The sequence below is a fragment of the Ictidomys tridecemlineatus genome, chromosome 5, assembly GCF_052094955.1.
Source record: "Ictidomys tridecemlineatus isolate mIctTri1 chromosome 5, mIctTri1.hap1, whole genome shotgun sequence".
NCBI lineage: Eukaryota > Metazoa > Chordata > Mammalia > Rodentia > Sciuridae > Ictidomys > Ictidomys tridecemlineatus.
The window spans coordinates 112,811,697-112,817,696 of NC_135481.1; positions in this window are offsets into that span (position 1 = coordinate 112,811,697).

Consider the following 6,000-nt stretch of genomic DNA (forward strand, 5'->3'; position numbering starts at 1 on the left):
CCACCCTGGGCCTGAGCTCCGGTCTTCGTGTCATGATCTGGGTTTGGGTCCCGGCTCCACGACTTACCAGCCAGATGTTTCTGTCTATAAAATGGAAATAACCATGAACTCTTAAATTCGGGGAGGAGGAAGACACCTAGGAATGGCTCCACAATTGTTCATTTTCTCCTTCCTTCCTCACCCATAGCTCTTTGTAGAGGTTTCTGACCACCCTGAGGTTCTGCACAGTCAGCAGAGCTGCATCCTCAGACCTGACATCCTTCGACCTCGGTGCTGACCAGCGCTTACGATGGCCTGTGCCACTTCTGTGGCCTGGCTTCCCAGACCCCTCTCTGACCACTACCTGTCCCCTGGCTCCTGCCTGGCCAGCTGCTTTGTCCTCTTCGTAGAATCCAAACCCTCCCAGCTCACTCCTGCCTTGGGCTTTTTCCTGGGCCTGGAAGCTTCTTATCATCAAATTTCCAAGATTCATTTGTTTATTGTGAAATACAACAAGAACACAGGGAAACACGTAAAAACATGGATGTATTGTCGGATGGATAATCACAAAGGAAAATGACCCATCTACTCACCACCCGAGTCCAGAGATCAACCCCCACCATGGGCCCCAGCTGGATCACAGTCCTGCCCATCCACCAGCGACTGGCCCCTGCGACCCCAGGATTATTTCTTTGCTTTCCTTCATAAGTTTGGCACTCACGCCTGAGTCCCTGAACAAGAGTTTGGTTTTGCCTCTGCTGGGGCTGGGTGTGGTCAGAGTGTCCCCCAGGGCTCTGTGTCAGGGCCTGGCTCCCTGGGTGGTATGTGGAGGCAATAGGACCTTTAAGAGGCGGGGTCTTATGGGAGGTTCTTGGGTCCCCGGGGATGCTGCCCCAGGCAGGAGTGGCTGTGGTTCTCAGGGGAACCCAGGTTAGTCCTCAAGAGAGCAAGCTGCTATAAAAGCCTGAGCCTCGCCCCTGGATCACTCTCTGGCTTCCTGTCTCCCTCCTTCACCCCTTCCCACCTTGATGTCATCTGGCATGAGGTGATGCAGCCAGGGCGGGTCCCTTGCAAGGGCCAGGACTATGCTAGTTGAACTTTCAGCCTCTAAGCTAAATAAAATTTTTTTTCTTTTTAAGTAGCCAGCCTCAGGTATTTCCTTCTAGTGATGACAAACAAACTAATGTAGCCTGTGTTTGAACTTTATTTGCATGACTCATACTGTTCTTTTGTGCCTTACTTCACGTAATAAACATCACATTCTTGACAGTCTTCCCCGTGGCTGCTCATAGGGGTAGTTCATTTTCTTTGCATCATCTTACATGGTATGAACCTATCACAATTTATCTTTTTATTATTCATTGACATCTGGGTTGTTTCCAAGTTTAAAGTGGTGCTGATGCGGCTGTGATGATTCTTGCATCCGGTGCATATTTGCACGAGTTTCTCTTGGGTGAATGCCTAGGAACACATTGCTGCAACTCACAATAAGCAATTCTCAACTTTTCTTTGTAATGTCAAGCCTGTTTCCAACTGGGTTGTCCCACTCTGCATTCCCACCAGCCGTGTTTGAGAATTCCACTTTCTCTCCAACGTCCCCAACACTTGATATAACCAGACTTCTTACTTCTTGCCAAGCCAATATGATTATAATGGAACCTTGTTTGGATTCTTATTCCACCTGAAACTGACTTTTGTCTTGAATAAAGTGTTTCCTCACTTCCTTCAGTCTAGTCTGGGCTCAAATGTCTTTTTTTTTGGTATTGGGGATTGAACTCAGGGGCACTCGGCCACTGAGCCACTTCTCCAGCCCTATTTTGTATTTTATTTAGAGACAGGATCTCATTGAGTTACTTAGTGCCTTGCTTTTGCTGAGGCTGGCTTTGAACTCATGATCCTCCGGCTTCAGCTTCCCGAGCTGCTGGAATTGCAGGCGTGAGCCAGCGCGTCCTGCAAATGTCATTTTCTTAATGAAGTTTCCTTGAATATTCTATAGAATAAGTCCCTCTGGGCTCTCATCTGTCACTCTACCCTCTCACCCTGTTTTAGTTTTATTAGCTTCTGACACTATGATCTATATCTATTTCTCTTATGGCATGCTATTCTATATTTATTTGGTTATTTTTATTTTCGTAACAGATACCCCCCTCTGTAGTCTAAAGGATTTGCATGAATTACTTATTTTAATCTTCATAACAATTCTATGAGAAGTTTTTGTGTAGTGTGTGTTGCTATTAGCCTGATCTTACAGATGAAGACACTGAACTCAGAGACATTAAGATACTCAAGGTCATGCAGTTGGCAAGTGGCAGAGCTGAGTGATAGCATGATTGTTTTGTGTCTTTTTGTGCATTACCAGAGGTTTAGCATCATCTCTGACCTCTGCCCACTAAATGTCAGTAGCAAACCTCTTCTCCCAGTTGTGATGCTCCAGGATGTCTCCAGACATGGCCCAATGGCTCCTGGGGGATAAAAGCCCCACCCCAGTCGAGAACCACTGAGCTAAGCCTTGAAGTTTATTCTGGGGATGGGGTGTAGGGAGCCATGGAAATGCTGATCTGGAGATGCTACACCCAACAGGAAGAAGCAGCTTGAGTTGGGTGTGGTGGCACCTGTAGTTTCAGCCACTTAGGAGATTGAGGAGGGTCACTTGGCCCATGCATTGGAGACCAGCCTGGGCCACACAGCAAGAGCCCAACTCAGGAGGAAGAGGAGAGGGAACAAGAGAAGAAGGAGAAGGAAAAAAACACTCCAAGTCTCTCCAGAGAGGAAAAGTGCAAGCACCATTGCCCTCTTCTCTACCCCAAGTTTCAGTTGCAGGAGGGGATTTGTGGATTTAGAGAAGTCCACTTCCCACCATTCAAGCTGGGAATTTGCCAGCTCCTGTGGCCAAGGCCCACATTGAGGGAGTAGTTTAGAAACGGCTGAGGAAAGTGTCTGGGTGGGTGTGGGGTGTCGGAGGGCAGCCCAGAGGCATCTGCATACCCCAGAGGAGTGTGGAGAAACAAACCAGAGCTTCCAGACCACCACAAGGCACAGAAGTGCAGAATGAACCTGTGGCCTGTAGCGGCACGTGGCACCTGGCAACCCAGTGCGACCAGCCACCAGCCACCAGGGCTGTGTGCCCAAGGACCAGACTAGGCGGGCTGCAAGGCTTACCAGGCAAGGGGAAGGGCACTCTTGTCACTGCTATGTGGCTACAGAAGCCCACACTGTCTGCAGACACCATCTTTCGAGAGAGGCCAGTGGCTAGAACAAAGGCAAAGGTGAAAGTGACCTAAACAATCAGAGGTTTCTCCCTGGCGAGGCTCTCCAAGTATTAGCAGTCCAGAGCTGTTAAGGAAGCCCCTTGGACTGCAAACCCGGTGCTTCTCTCTCAAGCTCTTCCATTCCTGGACTGTTGGCTTCATCTGATCCAAACTGGTTCCATGCTGTTCCAGGGCAGAGGCCTTCCAGGAAACGGAGGCAGCACAAAGGTCCCCCCTTCACACCCCAGTTCTTACATTCATGCCAGAAAGACTTCAGACACTTCACTCAGAATGACAGCCATGAGTTTATTAGGACGGATAGGAAAAGGGAGAAGGGGACACTCAAAGGAGAGAGTGGGCCATGTCAGAGAGGAGAGGGATATGGGCCCCTCCTGTCCTCCAGTTTTATTGTTTTATTGAGGGGTCCCAGGGAAGTTTCCAGAAAGTCCCACCCAGGTCCACTTCTTGACTTTTGACTGAAAGCAGGATGCCACCAGACTTTCAAGTCCCCACTGCTCTGACAAACGAAGGTCATTTCATCCCTGCTGACCAGTCCTCATTGGAACCTGTTGTTACAGAGTCTATGATTAGGGGGAATTACTCTTATCTCCCTGAGCTCTGGGATCTGGTCTGTGAAAGGATCTCAGAATTCCCCTTTTAGGGGTAACTCACGTTTTTCTTATCGGCGTTTCGGGGGGCCTGCACATCTGTAGGTAACAGGTAGATTACTGAGGAATGCAGCTTGTCCTGTGGACCTTAGCCAGGCAGGGCTGCAGGTGAATTGCTTTTTAAAAAAGCGAGGCACGTGAGGGTCAGCACAGTGAACCCGGTTTATAGAATTACTCCCTTAACCTCATCATGTTCCACTGCCCACGTCAGTGGGTCCCCAGTCACATACCATGACACCTTCCAGGCCGCAGGATGGAGATTGTAGGTGAATATTATCCATTGGCCAGACTGGGTCACAGGCCTGTACCTGGATCCCAGGGAGGCAGAGAAATGCAGTCTTTAGTTAGGTAGCCATGGCGAAGGCTCGAGGATTCTGTTGCTAAGAGAAATAAGACAGAAAGGATATTTGGGGACAGCCAGCTATCCCTGGTGCCAGGAAGATGCCTGAAAAACTAATGCACTTTCCCAAAAGAATTCTCAAGAAAGTGATTTAAACCAGAAGAATGCCTGAGGTCTCTAACTGGCTACTTTAAGTCATATTCTCCCCTCCCCAATCTTCCCTTATAACACGGGGGCTCTGGACCAGATAGCAGTTAATGAAACCTTATTTGCATAATCAAGGATACAGCATACATTTGTCACCTTGGTGGACCAAAAAACAGGGGACTGTTTGAGCTCCATGCTCTCTGTTCTAGACACCCAGGCAGGGCTGCAGCTGGTTCTCAGCAGAGGGGGAGACTGCTCTGGGGCCACATGCTTGCTGCTGAGGTTTCAGTGTGTCCCCCAAAATTCCCATGTTGGAAACACCATCCCCAGAGCAGTGGCACTGGGAAATGGAGTTCAGAAGACGTTATGAGGTCCCAAGGGCTCTGCCCTCATGAAAGGATTAATGTCATTGTCACAGCAAGGGGTTAGTTCTAACAAGACAGGGCTTGTCAGAACAGCAGCCCTGGCTGGCTCTCTTGGGCTCTGGAATGTGCTCCCTGCCCTTCTGCCTTCCATCAAGGAAGCACAAAAGCCCTTGACAGAGGCCAGTGAGGAGCCCTCAGACTTCCAAGCCTCCAGAACAATGAGCTGAATAAATCTCTGCTCCTCATAAACCATAAATTCCCCAGCTTCAGACTTTCTGATATGGCAACAGAAAATGGACTACGATGTGTGGTCACCCCCAAAGCAGGGGTAAGGAGAAGCATGTCTTCCTTCTGCAGAGGTCCCCTGAAGATTCGGCAAGTGCCCTATGATGACAGAGGAGGAGGAGGTTGTAGGTTAAGAGGGAACAGGCTTGAAGTCAAGGACCCCATGAGCCTAATTTTAACCCCAGTTACCCTCCAGCGTTATAAGAATAGCACTCTTACTGTCGTCGTTGCTAATCATGTTGTTTTATCATTTAACTTTCCTGATAAATAAGTGAAGTAGGGACTGTTACTATTCCCGTCTTACAGATGAGAAAGCTAACACTCAGAGGACTCAAATAAGTGGCCCAGGGTCTGTAAGGAAATTGTTCCTGCAGGCAGGAGCCAGGGACAGAGCTGGCTTGGGATTTTTCTGCCCCAGGGATGCTATCAAGGATGTTTTCATTATCTCATGGAAAATGCTTTTCAGAAGAACAGGAAGAAATTCCTAACTGGTCTTAATACAGTTGGTTCCTAAAGGAGAGACACAGTGAATTGCATAAATGAGCAGATATGTGTGCACACACATGCGCCAACACATGCACGCGCACACACATGCACATGCACACACATGCTCACACACATACACACGTGAACACACACACACACACACACACACATGTTGAAATATAAGGTTTATTGAAAAATCTCAGACCCACCCAAAGGAAGCCCAACCCATAGTATTCAGACTTATTTCTGTCCACATCTTTTGTCACCACCACGGTTGTTTCTTCTTTCACTTCTGCTTTTTCTTCCAAAGCCACTCGTATTGCAAAAACTTGTTATTGGAAGAAAACATTTGATTCTGTGGAATCAGGCTTAAGTGCAATGTGTGTGTGTGTGTGTGTGTGTGTGTGAGAGAGAGAGAGAGAGAGAGAGAGAGAGAGAGAGAGAGAGCAAGTGAGAGAGGAAGAGAGAGACTTTTAACACAA